Source organism: Pipra filicauda, unplaced genomic scaffold, assembly GCF_003945595.2.
Source record: "Pipra filicauda isolate LSUMZ 115617 unplaced genomic scaffold, ASM394559v2 scaffold49_size4853605_pilon, whole genome shotgun sequence".
Lineage (NCBI taxonomy): Eukaryota > Metazoa > Chordata > Aves > Passeriformes > Pipridae > Pipra > Pipra filicauda.
Window position 1 is genome coordinate 469,762 of NW_024104642.1, and position 19,985 is coordinate 489,746.

Consider the following 19,985-nt stretch of genomic DNA (forward strand, 5'->3'; position numbering starts at 1 on the left):
CAGTAAAAACAAAACAAGCTGTTTAACTTCATTGCAGTCCTGTATTGTCTCTTAATCGCACTGAAATGTCTGTTGAAGGATGTATCATTGCTTTAACTTCCTGCTAGCTTTTTTCTTACACAGCCTGCCATTAAACAAAATTAATTGTATTCGTATTTCAACCATAATTTATAGGTTTTTAAAGAGCTACAACACAGACCTTGAGTTGCTCACAAAGAAGGTGAATGAGAGAAGGGTTATTCAATGTCTCTGAAAGAAAAAGAACTAGAGGAGCACCGATGGAAAAGGCAGGTAGGAGGTTCAGTGCCAAGAGAAAGGGATGCTTCTTTCTACAGTGTGTTGAGAGGGTTACCGCGATCTCCTTGCTGCAATATGTCAAAATTTACCTGGCTTGGAAAAATCTGGAAAAGTCCTGGAAAAGAGGTTACACAAAGACTAGCTTTGGTCCAGAAAGTCCTTGAACCATGAGTCACTGGAGCCTGGGAAAATACTGTTGAGAAATATTGCTGCACACTCGCCTTGCTTTCACAGTTTTGTCTCTGTATTCACTAGTACTCACTCCTCCCATCACCCTGATCCTTCAGGGGCACTGCATTGCTATGTCAAGGCACAGAGCAAGTCCCAAGTTTACCTTGGATATTATACCCATGTAATATCAAGACCTCAAACTAGAGATATGTCTGGCATTAAATTGACAAGAATGGATACTACACTAGATCTTGGCTAAAAGGCCAAGAATTTATGTGGAAACGAGATAGCAAGCCGGTTTTATCGAGAATGGCGGTTCCTATGGTCTCATTGTGGAGTTAGTCCTGTCTGTGTCTCTGTAGAGAAAATCAAGGACCTCAAAATACAAAGAAGCCACTGTTCTGTACTAATGCCATTACTGGTGCGAGATATCAACGAGTGGAAGAAATACATGCCTTCACTTTTGCCTCCACATTTTAAAGTATGTAAAATTGTATTTTAGATTTTGATAATGTCTTTCTTCATTTGCTAAATTTTGTTTCCATCCTAACTACTAATCCATTTTGCTTCTTTTCCTCATTTTTCCTTAGTTCTACAACGTTTCAACATACCCTCCCATTTCCTCAATGAATCTCACTTGATTGCTATAAACACAGCTCTTCTGGAGCTCCTTCAGTCTTAGATTCTTAGAAAATAGGAATACATTTGGCCCTTTGTCATCCCCAAGATTTGTATTGTATTAATCTGATTTTTAACAAAGAAGCTTTTGCCACAGAAAAATTAGTGCCTCATCAAAGTCTGTGATATTTGTGGAAAAGAAGATAAGCAGGTACCAGGCTGCTTGTCCCGTGCTCTATCCATAACATATTGCTGCATCCTTCAGACTGGAACCCACAGAAAAATACTTCTGCTATTGTTGGTCTGAAGACAGCTTCCTTCATACCCTTTCCTTACCAAATGATGGTAAATCCAGCAATTCTAGGTTCCTGAACAAAGTGACAAGGCTCACTTTTGTGGAAAGAGGATTTAAAAACACCTAAAACTGTGAGCAACTGCTCAGTGAAATATACACATCCTCCCACCACAGGTCAAAGCAATAAAATTCAGAAACTCTTTCATTTGTATATTCACAAATGCTCCTATATTCTAGACTGAAACAAATGGTCAGAAAAGGCAAGATGCAAGAGAGACTTCAGGTGTGTTCGCCCCAATGATGTTGCCAGTTAGCAACCCACTTTGTGCAAATTATGTAATATATGCTCTGTGAAACATGTGACTCAAAAAATGTTTCAATAACACAAGTTCACTTCATCCCTTTTGTACCAGACAATACACGTGGCACCAACTTTGTACCAGATTTGCCTGTAAATATCGCTTCAACATTCCTTTTTTTGAGATTTTTCTCTATCAGACTGAATAGGAACCATCTGCAGATGGTAGTTACCTTTAGATAAATCCTGATAGGTACCAGATATCCTCAGTCAATGTGCCATTTTCATTAAATGAGCAAAGACAAACATCCCATTTAAAAGAAAACTAATAACTTTTGAGAAAAAGGGAAGGGCTTGATGAGATGATACCATACTATAAGCTTTTGTTGTGGGCAAACAGAATCCTATAGTTCAAAGTAATTATCTCATCAGGTTCCACCTCATTAGGATTGAAACTAGACATCATAATGAACAGTGGACTAATAATTCACCAATGAGAATTTGGTTTTAGTCCAGCTTGATATCTTTTCTGTAATATATTTGTTGGTTTCAGCTCATCACCCCCAACTTCACTGGACAGGATGACACACCTCTTCATTTTCTATTCATCATAAGCCTATGGGTGAATTAGTAAATTAGATTAAATTTCCTTTCCCAGTGCCAGAGGGGCACTGGGAAATTTGCATGAGCTCCCTTCCCAGGACAAGGCACGTGGAGAAAAGGGAGAAGCAGGAATTGTCAGAGCAAGTTCAGTTTTGCCCCCTGGACCTTCTGCATTTTTGTGGAGGAGGGCAGAATGTATCAACACACCCTCTCTTCCACTCCAAAAAGATAGTGCTATGCCGATAAAGTGGAAGATCACTTCATAAATCAGAGGTGGATACAAAATATTTTGGGACATTAAGAACTATCTGCAGCAGGGCAACTCTGTGGTAGATAGGAAATGGCAGAGTACAGATTAGGGAGTTATTAGTCATGCTATCACTAAGAGGATTAAATTTTGATACTTTCTTTTCCTTAATATTCTTCTCCCCACTGTGAGTTTTTTTTTTTACCCCTGCACCTGCCCTCTAAATACTAGATAACCTGAACATGAAAGAGAAGAACCTTTTTGACAGTAAAGCTGAAATCCTCCTGTTTCGTCATGCATTCAAATGGGAACCAGACCAACTGAATCCTGACCTACTTATCAGACTGAAACTCCTGCTGGGAAGTATCAATAAAAAGGCCCACTGGGAGGTCATTCAGACTGGTCACAGTTATTATGGGAATTGTGAAAGAGAGGGTAGCTATACTAATAAAAATTCATTTTTATGTAGTCTTATTTCTTAAGTATGTACCTATCCAAAGCGTGATAACTTTCCACTGCAGTTTTCCTTTAAAATAAGCTTCCAGGTCAAGTTCCAGTGGCAATAAATAAGTCTGCCTCATTAATCAGACTACAGCACTTAATGGACCACTTAACAGAAATTGTTTCTCTGAGGGTGGCCAAGGGTCTTCACTGGCAGTAAACACAAAATGGCTGAAAGCTTGCACAGTATCCCATCATGTTTAGCACACTCCTTAGAGCACGTAAAGTGATTTCAGACTTTTTAAAAAATTATTTTTAGCCCACAGAAGGTAAAATAAAATAATCTCACTGGAATTTTCACTAATAACTTTTTAAAGCAAAAGATAAAAGCATTGCAGCTTCAATCCAGCACAGATGCAGTGAGTAGCAAAGCAGGCGGCTCCACACTTGTTCCTCAGCATGCATGTTTCTACCCAGCCTTTTCCCACAGTAGGCACAGGGAAGGAGTTTTCAACAGCCCTGCAAACGGCTGAGCGCCTGGCCTGTTTCTGCCTTTATAAAATGAGCCCCAACCGAGAAGTCTCTGTCCTGCATTACATTTTTGGCAATTTCTTCAGGGTGAGGCAAGTTGTTTCTCTCTGCAGGCCTCTAATCCCTCCCTGTGCTGACTTAATATCAAGTATAAACACTTCACCACAGAGGCCCATGATGAGTTGCATGTGAAGGTCATGCTACCTTCTGCCATCCTTTCCCAATTTTCCTGTCAGTCTATATACCCTTTTAAATATGAGGTCATCTCTATGGTGGTGCCAACTATTATGACAAATGAAAAGCATTTTAAATGTGTGTCCGCACACACACCTGTGTATTTTTATATATATACATGTATGTATGCATTCTGAAAACAAAACATAAATTAAAATTACAGTCTTAATTTTAACAAAGAGTCAGATTGAGTTGAGCACAATGAGGGATCAAAAGAAAAAAAAGAAAGGAATAAATCTCTCTCTACTTTTGAAATTTAGCCCAAGGGCAGCAATCACTGAGTTAAATTCTCTGGTCTGTGTGATGTAGAAGGTCAAACTATATGGCTGTAATGGTCCCTCTTGGCCTTAAATACCTACAAAAAAATATGGTACAGCTTTGCCTTTGCAGCAGATAGTAGGACATTTGCTTTATCCCCCCGTGTTAGGAGCCTGTGCCTGAAATCTGCCAGGGCAACATATATTTTTATTAGTAATTTCAGATTAAAAATATTAAGCACAGCAGTCAAGAAATTCATAGAATCATTCAATACTGTTTTTAAATACCTTGTCTATGATCTCATCGTTGCTACTAAAGCTTATGCTGTTTCCATGGCATTTAAGATTTACCGGTGACCCACCTTCTAAACTGTTTAAATTCTTATTAATATAAATTGAAATATATTTGCGATTTTCATCGTTTTCACTCATTTATGTTAACTAGAGCTTATTTACAAGAAGTATTCTTCAGTTTATTAGATGAGGGTACTGTACGTCTTCCACAGCAGGAAGCCCCTTCTTTGTTCAACATAGGTAATATCCTACACATCCCAACTTCTCTGTGTCTCATGATAAGCCTCTTGCATCCACAAAATAGACTTAGCTGAAAATGTCCCAATAGCATCTAATTATATTTATTTTACCTTACCATTAAAATGGTTACTTTATGTTCTGTTTATAGGGCAGTCGGATCTAGAAACAATTAAGATTTTGACAGAAAATCCAAATCCAGTGTATTTTCTTCCAACAGGGCTCTGGTAGCATGAAACAGCTCTGCTGGCTTGTGATTTGGCAACGTAATTTCTTGATTTTGAGTGATTTAAAATACATATTACTTAAATATTTATCAGCATTTTATAATTTTGCACCTAATTTTAAACATCCTCCTCCACTGCACTCTGCCCCAGAGGCATGAGATACCACATAAAGGTAGAACTAGTCAAACAGCAAGAGAAAATACCACAAGACCATACATAAACCACAAATATAAAAGAATTTTTGTGCTTGGTGGAAAGAGGGAGAAGTGTAAGTGATAAGACAAGTACAGGGTCCAATATTTAGTTGAAAATATTTCTGCCTTTCCTTTGGATTTTTAGAACAAGGAAACAATATCCAAAGAGGTGGGCATGGGCTTTGTCATTTGAAAAACACAGTTTAAATGCTATCACTCTTTCCATTAATATGTTGCAGCACAAGGTAATGGAAGACATTCCAGTATCATAGTTTCAGCTTGAGAGAGATGCTCAGGTGTATTTTTTTCCTGGATCCTGGAAGGCAACATATGAGTGGCTATTAACATATTCACTTTCAGGGAGAGGACACACTACTTTGAGCATCTAATGACACCTTTTCATGATCTTAACTTTTTGGTTATAAGTATAATGTCTACTCACTGTTCTTTGTGAAATAAAGCTTATGAGCAGGGAAGATCTTGAAGGGATTTAACACTTCATCTAGCAATATTATCAGCTCCTTGCATTCAAATATCATGAATCAGCCTCTCTAAAATCACAAGATTTTATTAAATGTAAAAGGTAATTATGCTGTATTTTAGTTTTTTGGTTTTGGTTTTGGGGTTTTTTTCCCCTTTTTTTTGGCTAATTCACTTTAAAAGAAAGGAAAAGAACTCTTATGTAGACACTTCAGCAGTGTTTCCAACTATTTCTTGGCAACCACAAGGCAAAGAAATGTGCTTCAAGAGAATGCAAGCTAAGATCATCATAAATTTAGGTGATACGTACTGGGACTTGGTGAAGAAGATTCTGAAGTCATCCAAGCTTACAAGGAAATATGATGCAATTATAGAAGGGAACAACTACAAAACTCAGCTCCTCTAACACTTCTCTAAACCCTTGCTGTCTATCAAAGACTCCAATTTCTTCTTCCCTTATCCTAGCTAAGCAAATTCCCAAGCTTATCCCACAGGTTATGGCACTTCTGTCCTCATACAAACACCCACAGTACTGAGAGTCAAGCAAATGGAGATGTCTCTGATATGGTTTTCAGAAAGCACACTTAACTTGTTAAAACAAATTCTGTAAAAATTCATGGGTATAAGGAATAAAACTGCAAGTGCCCAAATCCTAAGCCCAACAGAACTGCAATGGCAACACCAGCCCAAGATCCCCTGACCACCATGAAGTACCACAACTTTTTTATTGAGCAAAATGATGGGAATTGCAAATGCAGGTATGCTGCACCAGCCATGCAGACTGAACAGAGCAAAGAAAAAGCCTGCCAGTCTTGCAGCTGATGGGCCCAATAGCCACAGGTAAGGACAATACAGTACATTAAAAATGACAACTCGGCACCAATGACTAATCAATGACATCTCTAAACTGCTTATTGAGGTTGCCATAGCAGCCTTCCCAAATGGAAAGTGCAGCTTCTCAGTGTACAGAGAGTATCTCCTTTAAAAAAAAATAAATAAAGAAGACTTTTTGAATTTTCTAAAGAGCCCTTTCTGAAATACTAATTTTTTTCTACTTCTATTTATTTTAACCAAGTTTCAGTAGTTGAAAAGACAGATAAAAAGAATAATTAACTCCTAACAGATAGGAAGAATTGCAGTCCACAGTTATGTTTTCTTTTCATTTTGTTGGTTAGTAGGTGACTTTAACCGTGAGCCTGATTGAATTAGAGGTCAATGAACAAGCTGTTCTGAGGTTGATACTGGTTTTTTTCTTGATTTAGAAAAGTGAGCAGTGGCAGGCAGGATTTCCGCCTCACAAATTTGTTCCACAGTCCACCAACAGTAATTGGGTGTTGGTGCAAAATTTTTCCACATCTCTGGCAGTTGCTGTGCCTTCTAAAAGGACTACTCACTGGTCCTCCTGGACACAAGGAGGCAGACTGTGCAAGTTCATTTTGAAGACTGCAGTATCAGCAGTCTGTTAAGAATAATCTTTTATTTCTCTCTGAATTATTATCTAAGGAAACAGGGGAGGAAGTAAGGCTACCTCAGTTAATGAAAGGTTCTGGATGACACCATGCTCGATGATCTCGGAGGTCTTTTCCAACCCAATCGATTCTATGATTCTATGATTCTATGCTGAGACTCAGAGGAATGGTCTAATCTCTCGAGAAGAATAAAACATTGAGTCATCTTTGTTACAACATGAAGTCATATCTTTCAGATGTAAGAAGAACAGGGAATCTCCAGTGAAGCAAATATGCCTTAAATAGTCTACCATAGGTAGACTTCTCCTGAGAAGCATATGACCAGGAGTACAGCCATAACCACTTCCTCAGTGTCATACCACCGAAGCAAATAGCTGAAAAATAGTGTTCTGTAGGAAAGCACGGCATTACTTTCATGAGGCCTCCATTTCACAAAGGAGCTGAATGAAAAGCGGGGATGACAATCATAAAGGCCATCAGAGCATGGGGAAGTCATACTCACTATGTCATTTAGAAAGTTTTACTGACTACAGTGAACAAATGATTATCAAAAAAAAAAAAAAAAGAAAGTAAATCATCATGTGAAAAGGAGGCAGCTTTTCTTAGCCATGATTTTCAGAAATCTGAAATTGAACCACAAACCAATGTTCCAGGCCAGCTAACAGACTGGAGGGATAGACTGGGAAAGCAGGAAATACTTAACCTCGTTTCACAGTCAGGAAAAACCTCAACTTTCACTATCAAGAAAAGAAACATACATCAAATCTACTGCCAGAGATGAGGAGAAATTGGAAGCACAAATCTTAAATACTCCAAACCACAATAATGACAAATAAAAAGTACAATATATTTATTTTTAATGGTATTTTCTTTTGATTATCTTAAGAAAGATACCATCATATCCAAGAAGGTTATTTTTGAACACAGAGCATTGGCCAAAACGTTAGTTTAAAAAAAAAAAAAAGAAAAAGGAATGAAGGTAAATTTTTCATTAGATGCCATGTTATGTTTCTTGTATATTAAAGACTGCATCTGTTTCCCAAATAAAAATGGGCATTTGGTCTACGCACCAGCCAAATCCCTTGTTTTTAAAGTGCAAAAGAAACTTCGGTGAGGGCCAAATGGATTCCTGCTGGCATCTACCTGAACACTGTTCAAAAGCCTCCATTGCTGAATCCTTGTGTCCTCAGCATAGTGATGCCCCACATGTGAGCAACACGTGCACGTGAGACTTGCCAAGGGTAGGCTCTACAGTCACTTTAACATGGTAGTCCATGAAGTGTTCCTGTTGGACATTATTTCATGATATCCATCTATTTGCTAATTTGATTTGGCCTTGCTTTCGGAATGTAAACGAAGTGCTTTGGCTGTATAAAGCCCAGTTTTTTTGCCAGATCTGCTCCTGTTCCCCACACCTTTTTTCTCACTGTTTTTTGATATTTATAACTGCAACATTCAGAGTTGCATAAGTGTAAAGCAGGGTGTCTTTCTGTTTTCATGCATCTGCCCACGTGAAATTACCTCATTACTAATTACCTCATTATTAAAGTAAAAATGCGGCTAACATAGATTGCTTTTGCAGCCTTATTACTTCAGAATGCCTTAAGACAGTGTAGAAGGATATGTGTCATTAAAATGTGTTTTCCAGAAAAGAAAACTGATTTCCTTGCATATTGCTCGCATGAGCTTTATCCCTCCCCCCTTTAACAAAACTTAATATGGGATGAGCATTTTGTCACTTACTACTTACATTGCAATACTGCATGGTTCTGACCTTGAGAATAGAAAGCAATTTTGGTCAGCTTAAAAAAAATTTCATCCATTTTGTTCTTAGAGGCATTTTAAGATAGTAAGCCCCTAACCTTTTACTATCACATTTCTGTCCAGTATGGCTGCAAAGAACATACAGGCTCTGATTTCCAACTTGTTTATACATGTTTAAGAGAGAAGAAAACGGAGAAGGCAGAAGTAAAAAAAATGATTTTCCACGGTCACAAAAGCCGGTCAGAGAAGCACAGCTGGGTGTCGGATCAGGATCTCTTGGCAGCCAGCCACAAGAGATGCACAACAGAGAAAAAACATTTCCTGTAAGGAAGCATTTGATTTTCAAAGCTGCATGAAATGTTCACAAGAAAACCATGTAAATGCCCACTGGATTGGAGGGTGGGGAGGGGAGGATTTCATTAGTAACTGGAAACCCTCTCTTGTTTCACCAGAAGATTTGCTTGTCACAAGCATTGCCAGCTAGCCTGAGGTGATTTTCATGTTTTGTATCAAAACCAAGCAAACATGAAGTCTCTAGCAGTTTCAATGTGAATTTGCTTTGAAGTTCATTTCAGTGAGACACTAGTAAAATTCCATGGATAAGGAAGGATTTTTAGTTCCTAAAGAAAGACAACAACATTTTCCTGAGTGTCTGCAAAAGGAAAGGACAACTTTCTCTGAAGTGCTAGTGAGTATAGTGGTGCTGTAAATACATACTTAAACTGCAAGCAGTTGCAAGGACTGAAGACATTACAGCTGCTCCTCCTCTCCCACACTACGGCTGTTTTCCACCAACCCACTATCAGAATTTACTGCCCCAAAGGCACCCCAGTGGGTCCACACATGCCCCCCCAAGCCTGCAACAGTGCACACCGAGCCCTGCCATTTTAAGCCAATAAAGCAGTTTGAGATAAGCTGATGAATCTGTGCTGCAATAGATGAAGGTGTGCTTACATCATCTTTTTCATCAGCATGGCAGTGGGGCCAGCTGCCAAGTCCTTAAATGCACTGGTTGTATTTGGAAGTGCTGCAGAGTTCACGGATATCTCCCCCAGTACACAGCCCAGCTAGTGGTATCCTTTGGGTGATGTCACTAAAACTCACATCCTCAGGTTTGGGCATGAGCTATGTCATGTAGGAGCAGAAAGAGATGTGATCTCTTCTGAGTGTGGATGAGCCAACTGTGGGTATAAAGATACCAGCAACTCTGCTTTTCTCTTGGATTGCTTATTTCACCAGAGGGAAGGTGACAACTTTACTGTGCTACTACACTTACAGTGCTTTGCTTTTACAGGTGCATTCCTTCGGCTTAAGTATTTATTACTGAAGTGTTGTAGGAGCCCGTTTCACAGACCATGTTCCCCTTGTGCTATGTGCTGTACCTGGGCAGAACAGCGTGACAGTCCCAATCCAAAGAATTTATGGCCTGTGCATAAAATATTGGGTCAGAATGGCCAGGGAAGGGAGTAAAATAAGCAAATGTCAGCCAGCCAGAAAGCCTTTTAAGAAGCAATGTGGAAAGGAAGAGTCCTATGAATGGATGATAGGATCCAAAAGAAGCTGCTTTGCAGAGCTTCACAGGATGGTCCTTCTGAGTGTGAAAAATGTTTATAAATGAAATGAGTGCTCAGAGAAGACCAGGACTGTGTATTATCAGAGGTGGAAGCTAACTCTTCAATACTGAGGAGGTGATTATAGGTGGGGAGAAGACAGGTCACGATAAGCCTTGAAGTGAAAACAAGTAGCTTAAGTTTCTGGAGCAAGGCAATGGGAAAGCCCAGAGAACAGACAACATGGTTAAACTTAAGCGTTGGGAAAGTTATCTTTGCAGGAGCACTGGGGATTGGTATGGTACATCTGTCAGATTTATGATGGGATGAGTACAGTGATTGATCCATAAGATAACAAGAGCTGAAGTTGTAACAGCAAAGTTGTAGTTGTCTGGGTAGAAAGAGAAGTATGTATTGCATAGATGGCATGCAGAATGAACTTACGAGACTGGGTTATAAATGGAAGGGATAGAAGGGATGTCAAAAACAGTGAGGCTAAAAGAGTAGGCAGTAATTCAGATTCACATCTTTCCTCTTCATGTAAAAAGGATAAAATGCCTTGGTTGTGCAGCCATTGCTGTGGCTTGCCACTGGAACAGAAGAGCCAGTGCCAAAGGAGTTCCATGGCTCTGAGGCTGAACAGCATCGTCTGGCCCCAGTGCCCACAGGGAAGAAAGAAGGATAAAGGTGGAGAATATAATGAAATATAAGCACTGAGACAGTGGCACAGGGAGGGGCCACAAAGGAAAGTGGGTCAATGACCCTGTTATGGATGGTATAAATACACAGTTGCAGAGAAGAGGTGTGGAGGATAAGCAAAGGAAGAGAGGAAGATGACACATCTGCTCACTTGCTTTTGTGAGAAATTTGCAGAATCAAACAAAGGATCTGGTCAAAGGGGTCAGTGTCTAAAAGACCATCAGTAACAACAAAATCTTTTACCTGTATAAAGTGATCGTAGTCCCACACCTGTGAAATGCTCCTAATGTAAACTTACCTCAATCTTGCTGTTTAAAACAGTATCCGTCCCAGCACACCTCTTCTGCTGCAGAAATACCAGTACACAGCACAGTGTAGTGCAGGATGAATGCTTCAATAAAGGCAAAACTGCTTCTCTTATCAACTCAGTACTAATCCTTCCCTTGGCAGCCTTCCTTACATACAACCAACACACACCATAGTAAAAACAGAACGCTCCTCAAAGTGTTTTCCACTTTCTGTGGGTCAGTGGTACAGGAGTGTCAGTCAGAAGCGGTACCATCACTGTCTTGTTCACATCAGACTTCCAATATTGCTCTGCCACAGGTTGTCCCCACTTATCTCAATTGTGCCTATGCCCTTGCCTTCCTGCGCCTCCACTCCCACAGCAGCGTGGCCAGGGCGTGCACTGGGAGAAGGAACCCTGCAGGCCCTGCCACGTCTTGCTGCCTTCACAGGCATCCTTGGTTCTGGATGTGTTTTCTCCAACTCCACTGTACATGTTCCAGTCATGTGGCCCTATGCCTGGGGACCTGGCCTGTAGGCCTGTGCAGGCACTATATACCTCGAGAGTTCATTAGAGCTGTGATTAGTCAGGACACGAAGCACATGGTAGTCACTCACATAATATTAAGCTGAATTCCAGGGATTCAGTTCTCTGCTTTAAGAAACAGGGATTCCAGCAATTTCTCCTTCTCTGCTCCACTGCTGTTCCTGTTTTACAAAGTTCCCCGCCCCATGCTTACTTCAGCATGATCCCAGCTAGAGAAAACAGAAAAGGGAAAACAGCTTCAGTGACTAAGTTGTTTGGATGCAAAATAACATTGTTGCATAAGATTTTATTTACCTCTTGGCTAAAAAAAAAAAATTGGGGAAAAAAGGCCTGAAAACAGAAAGCTTTCACCTCTTAGAACTGAGTTCTCTTGTTAAATCTGAATCCCCACTACTCTTAGATAGAGCACAGGCTTACCTGAGTTATCTGTACCTTGGCTCATGATTCTCTAGCAGCCAGAACCCCATTCTCCCAAGTTCTGCTACCTCCCACAGCAAAATGGCACCAGATGACACCTGGTTATGCCCAAACTCCAACTTCTGCCATGAGGATGAGGAAAAAGACTACAGTGCCAAAGGCGTTGTGCCTATGTAGGACATCTTTTTTTTTGATTGCCTTGTATTTTTGCTGGGGTGTGAAACAGAACTCTGTCCTTGCCTTTTCTGCTTCCTGCTGTTAGGAGACTGCTTAATAATTCAGTTATCTCTCCCCAAAGGAAGCTCCACTGGCCTGCTGCTTGCTCAAGCCAGTTATTGCTGCTCAGCAATGAAGTCTGAAGTGTCACAGACTTCCAGGGGCCCCTTTGGCACCAACTCTTTTGTATTCCAGTGGCCAGCAGCAGCTCCTTAACTCTTTGACAGTCAAAGCTCATTATCATTTTTGTATAATTAAACAGTGCTGCTCATTCCCCTCAGTAGATTATCACAGCAAATTGATGGCTATTTGAAGGAACTACCACAATAGGAGACAAAACACTGGCAACAGATAAAACAAAAGGATGCACACAAAGCTCTTTAATTAAACTCTGTGAAGAGATATGAATTCTAGCAGAGATTTTAGTTACCCTGCTGAGTCTCCTTCTGATTAGCTACAATGCATCTGCTGGCTTTCTTAGTATCCATCTGTACTGCTAAAGAGAAATTTATTCTGGCTGCAGAAGATGACCTCAAAGATGTCAGTTGTGGATAGTCTAATAGTTTACTTACGTTGACAAAGTGGTTCTGAGTTCTTCGCGATGTGTTGAAGCGAAGAACCTTCCTCTTTACATATAATGATGTGCTTAATATGCGCACGCACACACATGTGTGTAACCACAGACAAATAACAATGAGAGGGTAGCATGAAAGCCAAAAAAGGCTGGAAAATTGTGAGGGAAAGGATTTTTTTCTCCAGGTTGCTAAAACTTCTTATCATCACAATTACTTTTTCTTTTGGCATATGTTATCTGTTTCCTCCCCTCCTTCCCTCCAGCATCCAGGTGCAGAAACTACAGTGAAGGTTAATGGATGGGACAAGGAAAAAAAGTCATAGGATACATACTGTAAGGCATATTAATCATAAGTTAGGCTGTCACTTTGAAGTTTGTTTTTCTTTCAAACAATTAAGGAAAAAAAAGAGGAAAAAAAGAGAGAAAGAATAAGAATTGAAAACAGATCTGTCATGGAGCACTTGTAAGAGCAATGCCACAAAACCCTTTGGGGCTTTCCATTCAGGTCATAAGAGATCTGCTTAAAATCGCATTGGTCCTTAATCCACAGGTAATTGACAGCGCAGCTCTCAATGACTCAGTGTGGTATACTGCTGCAGTGCTCATTACTATTGCAGACCTTTAATCAGAATATTTTTAGTCACATGAACCTATTGGGACAATAGACACTATTTAGTCACAAGCCTATTGAGACAAAAGACAACTTGCACATTTATCATAATTAATTACCTGCTGACATATTAAAAGTCGTTACCATCTAGCATCCAATTCAGAGGAATGTATTTGATGGAACGAGGCCAGACCATATGATGTACATGTACAGCCTCAAAACACTCATGAGAAACAGTTGTTCCCTGTGCAGGCTTTTTTCCCTTTACATGGTGTAGGCTTTTTTCCCTTTACAGTCCCAGGAACTTGGGTGGATGAAAGACATCTTCCTCATCCCTTATGGAGCTCTGAAAATATCCCAATTCTGCCTAATTTATACAGCTCAGTCCTCAGAGTCCTCATCAGTTGCCAATATCCTACTGTGAAGGCTCCATTAAATCTTTTATTTATTTGTCCATAGAGGCCACTGAAGAATGTCACAAGGTATTTCCTTTTCCAAAGTAGATTCAACCAAACATGAATTAGGCCCTAACATTATTCTGGGTAAGGGTATATTTTTGCCAGACTACCAACAGTCTGCAGGGAGTAAATATTCCCATGCTTGATTTCTGACCACCTTATGTGCAAGTAGGTGCAGATTTGTTACAGTCATGACTTGGCAGTATTTTACATTCATGCTTTGCAATGTCACATGCAAATGAACACAAAGTTCAAAACAATGGGGAAAAAAGTATCACACTGATTCTCTCTGCATATGCCTCAGACTCTTCTGTCCCACTGAGCAAGCTGAAGTCTAAGGCCAGATTTTTTTTTAAATTATAAGTGAATAGTAATTAAAAGTGGAATGTTCCAGCACAGTTCTGTCAGAGATTTCATTTCAGCATTAAACAGTAGGTTTACTGGTAACTCAGACAACTGCCCACCTACAAAAAACTCTCTTTAGCTTAATCATCCCCAAGGATTTCTGTCCTGAACTATGTTCAGAAACAGCTGAACAAGAGGCTCTGGCCAGTTTCAAGTACCACCAGAAAGGACCAATATTTTCCCACTATGAAAACACAACTCAAGAGGATCTCTATTTTTTTTTACTAATCACATGCAATTCTTATTACAAAAGTAAAGTTGGTTTTCCATTTGACTCAGTCTGGGTAGAAAATACATTCCTCAGCTGTAATGTTGGTAATGCTCTGCTGACTCAAACCCTAGCAATTCAGTTCAGGTATTCTGCACAGAAAACAACTCCACCTCACCCCCAAATGCCCCAAGTGCTTTCAAGGTATGCTTTTAGAGCTTGTCTCCCTTATAGCTTCTGTCTCCAGCTTCTTATCCTCGAAGTTACTTAATTCCTGGCACCTTCTGCTTCCCTAGGTATAGAAGTCCAACGTCTTAAGGAGGGATTTCAGCACTATTACTGTAAATATCTGGAAGCCAGTGTGATGACTGGTTACTTGTATTTATTTAAGTGTTCCTGTGTAGTATCCAAAGTCTGTTGACACTGAAGAGCATTGCATTCTGCAAAATGCTTTAAAAGCAATCAGAAAGTAAATTTCTGTTTCTGACAGTTAGTTCTTTTAAACTTGGAAAGTCATAAGCTAAGTGGTATATTTCCAGGTCACAGCAACCTTTTATAGCAGCATGAACTACAAGCATAATTTTCTCACATCAAGCAGTTTGAGGAAAACGAATCTGCTTCTCTATCTATTTCCAGTGTTATGAAACCATGATATAGAAATACCCAATGGATGTACATAGCCCAAAAACATACTTGCAATCTGGAACAGCTGAAGTAGTTGATAAAAGCATTTGATGACTTATGCATAATGTAAGTAATACAGTTCCCGTTATAAATTTAAAAACCAAGTTACGTTGCTGAAACAGATGACGATGCAGATGACGTACATGACCAGCGGCCTGGCCCTTCCTCCTGGACAAGTCTCTTACTGCTGTTGATTATTACGAAAGCCCTGAGCTGTGAAGGACAGGAATTGTCCCTGGGACCTCAGATTCTGTGGGATGCTGTTAACAAGCTAAATACATTAGGTTTTGCAAACTCTGAAAAGCGGGACTGTGATATATTGACCCAAGAGGATTTTCCAGAAGGAGGTTTCAGTGTTGCGCTGCAACAGGGCCTGAAAAAAGGGTCAACCCTGTTGTCCTGTTAGGTTACATATCTTTCCAAGAGTTAAAAGAAGGGGAAAAAGAGTTCAGAAATTATATGATAGTTAGTTCCTTCCAGCTACAGCATGTCAGGCCTGAGTACTTTAGCTAGGTGAAAGACTGTCTGAAGAAAAGCACTTTTGGGAGGCTTGTTCAGTAAATTGTTTTTTCATGTATTTCTGAAGAGGAGTTCCTGGTACTTTGCAAAAGTTGGCATGGAAGTCCCCAGGTGCACTGATACATTCAGTATGTACAGCTACAAGAGCTACGGAAAGCTTTTTTTCTATCGAAATTTAAGTACCTGAGGCAACAACTGCTCTCCAGTCTGGAAACTAAGCAGACACTTTTGTCTGTTTACTCCTAAGGGAAAGTAATGTGATCATCATAAGGCTGTGAGTTACATCAATTTTAAAAGATATTGCTTTGAATTAACAGAAAAGTGACTAGGAAAATTCTTCCTCCTGCAAATCTAGTCCTCAGCTGATTATTTATGTGTTGATATTCATTCTTTCCAAGTAAACAAAGCAATAAGCTCTTCTTACAAGCCAAGTGAATCAACATTAGTGGAATGAAAATCATTCTCTTACATTAACTATTTTTCCCCTTCCTCCAAGCCCTTAAAAAAAGGCCAGAAAACACACCTCAGAAAAAAAAATCTGTCTGTAGTGACTTTATAAATTAAAACAAAAAGAGTGATAAAATAATAGGAAGAGGAGGATTTAATCTTTCATTTAAAACATGCATTAGAAAGAATTTTATACTCTAATGGATATTTGCAGAGAAAAATGAAAATATGCCCTGTCTAGTGGACAAAACAATATGAGATCAGCAGATGTATCCAAAAATTTGAGTTTTCAAAAAACTAACTTTGCATACAGTTCTGGTGCTGCCTCTGTACCCCAGGAATGTAGTCAGTGTAGGAATCCTTGACTCATATAAATCCAATTCCAAATAAGAGGGAAGCAGGTCCTTAAATCACTTTGCTCCATTGGAATTAAATGAGCCCACTCAGTTCTGCCATCAAGATTGTCTCATTCTGACAGCTATCTCCAGCTGCAACTGCTGTCTATGGAGCCTCATGCTAAGTGCAGACATTGACAAGTCACTAAAACTCATCCAACTGCATTTTAAGTAGACACCAAACAAATATCACAACAATGAAGTCTGTTTGTGAGCGATTTTTCATTGTCTGCAATATAAAAGTCAATAATGGTCCCAAATATTGGTAAAATGCCATTTCTAGTAGACACAACTGAAGGGGAAATTCACACTAGAGAAGACACAGGACAACAGAGAGAAGTTTCCCCTCCTAAGGCAGGGTGAGGTGAGGAGTATCCTCCCAAAATCTTACAAGATCATATGGCATCTTAAGATGCCAAACTTTTTAGCATGGTTCTGTTCCAATTCTATGACAGCTAATTATGAAGGACACTACATAGTGGAAACCATCTGTGTAATTCAAGAACAGCACAAAGCTTTTTATTTCCTGTACATGGTCAGAGCAACAGGCAGTGATATTAAATACGTCAGGAAGATTTTTTATTCGGAACATAAGTAAGTAAGAAGTCTGCCAAAACTCTGTGATCACTGATCTTCTGTGAAGAACTGTTTCAGCCTAATGCAGAACAATACCAACAACAGCCAAAGCAAAGATCACCAGCTCACCAGCACTGCTGTGCCTTTTTGTAGTATCTGATCAGCCTGCTGGCTGCTATATAAGCCCTAATGTCTGTGGCAACTCCTGTTTTTAGAACGGAAATAAAAATCGTCTTCTTTATAGCACTAAAATTAAAAATCTACATGTTACTCCACAGCTTACCTTCAGCCTTACCCTAGGCCCACTCTCCTCAAAAGTTGTACAGTCCTCTGGAAAGCCTTCACAGCCCAGCTTCACCCAGTCCCACCCCAGGCTCAGACATCTGCAGTCTCCCAGCTTGCTGTTTCCACACCCACCAGGTCACCTACAACACACGTGGATCACGTAAGGCATAAGTACATAACTGCATTTCTGCAAACGACAGAAAGCCAATGGCAGCCTTAGGTTTTTAGGCTGGCTGTGGAGGGAAAAATGATACTTTATGTGGCACAAAGCCTACTGGTAGAAAGTCAGCTGCTTGACATATTTTCATCTAGCAGAATGAGTAAGTTTACACAAGCTCAGTGCTTTGTGTTTTTACTGTACCACCAAAACACGGTTAAAGAGTACACAAGCCTTACCATTACTGACTCCTTATCTTTAAAATCTTCTATGTGTATTTCATCCAAGTTCTTTAAGTAACTACTCAGTGTGTGCAGTCCTGACCTCCCAGGACTGGTGATATTTGCACACCCCAGAAACAATGGAGCCATTTGTCTTGCAAGCAGGCCCGGGCAGGGGAGACAGCTCTCTCCCTCACAGGCCCCAGCCAGGACATTTGTTACAAGAAACTGAAATGACTGAATTTCAGAGCCTTTAGAACAAGACACAGTACTGCTTCTTAAACCTCATTTTCCTCTTTCTAAACTCAAGCAAGCCTTCTCAAACCACTGGCTAAAGAATGAACAGGAGAAAGAAAAAAATAGATCAGAATACATATACAAACAGTGTATATACACTTAAGTGACTGCAATTCAGGGTAAAGACTTGCAAAAAAATGTAGTTTTAGAAATAGCAGGATGCCCATAATACTCCATTAAGAATACTGATCATAAAGTGCTCTTTTTTTCCCCTGCTGTTTCACAATATAAATGTCTAGCCACTTACTTGCCACATATTATGGAAGCACTGGACAGAACATCAAGCAAGGACCATTTCTCTTCTCACATATTTCCATTAACCTCTCACTGACAGTCATTGTTTTCATAAATGCTCTCAGAAAACAAACTTGCATGTACAGAGTTTCCTCCTTTACACTAATTGGGCTGTTTAAAGATGTTTTCATCAAAAGCATGATAGAAACTTTTGAATTGTACCCCTTGAAATGTTCTGCTGAATTTTTGCTAACATTTGGTAACAAATCTCATGAGAGCCTTTAATGGAAGTTAACATTTTTTCATGTGTCATACTGCAAGTCTTCAAAGCAGAAGTTTATAACAAAGCCTTAATGTGAGTTTAAAGCTCCAAGTCCTTTTCTAGATATCTGCTTTATGTTTGCTCACGTTGCTGACTGCCCAGAGTTGGCTGGCTCTGACCAGATCTAAGCACAAAGGCAAACTGAAATGACGCAGAACTTACTTCTTCCTCCTTTGAACTTCCTTAACAAATAGAAATTTAGCAGCATGTGCATCGGGAAAGTAAGCAACAAGAGAAAAGAATCCCCAAAACCATAAACAATTCAAACCACCCACTCACTTGCCAGTTGTTTTTTAAACTGATTTCTACAGCTAACAAAAGAGACAGATTGGGAGTCCTGAAAGATGAAGTCTGTTCTACCCACATGAACAGCACTTCCTGGAGGCAACCAGCATGTTGTTCTTTCAATTAAAAAAAAGAGAAAGAGAAAAAAAAGTCATATTATGTATGTATCTCTAGATATCAAAAAGGAGTTACTAGCCTAAGGGAGAGGACAGGTTGACAGAAACTCTGTATGTTCTTTATGATCCACTAATCCTGAGCTGATCATAAAAGATCACTGAAGTAAATCCTGTAGTTTAGCAACATCCTGTCTGCACTGTGGGCCATGACCTTAGCTCTGCAGTTCCCGAGCATACCTTACCTCTAAAGCTGTGTGGAGGTCTTCAAACAACAAGTTTATGGCTCTGCTCCACAGTGCTTGTGCAATACTACTCTGCTTTCAGTCACATATTTGTGTGTCCGCAGCATGCTACTGCAACTCTAATTCAAATAAAGTGGTAGAGTAAGGACCTTTTCAAAGCTGTACCAGCAAGAGGCAGTTCAGACACACAAAGACACAGAAAATTCTCTCTGGCAGTTCGAGCCAATGTAAATCAGCCCTTTCCTTGCAAAGATGCTCACAGCAACATGAGCCATCTCAAAATGAACTCCACCAAAACACGGTTTCAGCTGGATGAGCCACTCGAACTTCTCTTCAGGCAGTGTCATGACATTACTGCTGGTGCAAGCAAGAGCTGTCAATAGAAGGAGGCAGGACAGAAAGGCAGCATCCTCAGTTTAAATCTCGTTGGGCCACTCCACTTACTTCCTGAGGTTGCCATATTGATTCTAGTGTCCGGGAAATTAGTTTCAGCCCATAGAAACTATTGTGACTCAAAATTTGTTTCCGTAACAGTACCGTATGAGTTGCAGCTATTCTATTTTGAAATGAAAATGTTTA

General features: G+C 39.8%; 1 non-coding gene across 1 annotated transcript; it reads right to left on the bottom strand.

Annotated features, from left to right (window-relative positions):
- Positions 1-581: 581 nt before the first annotated feature.
- On the bottom strand, positions 582-743 carry LOC114002403. The gene has a single exon (XR_005565589.1). It is a non-coding gene; the product is annotated as a U2 spliceosomal RNA (small nuclear RNA).
- Positions 744-19,985: the final 19,242 nt, after the last annotated feature.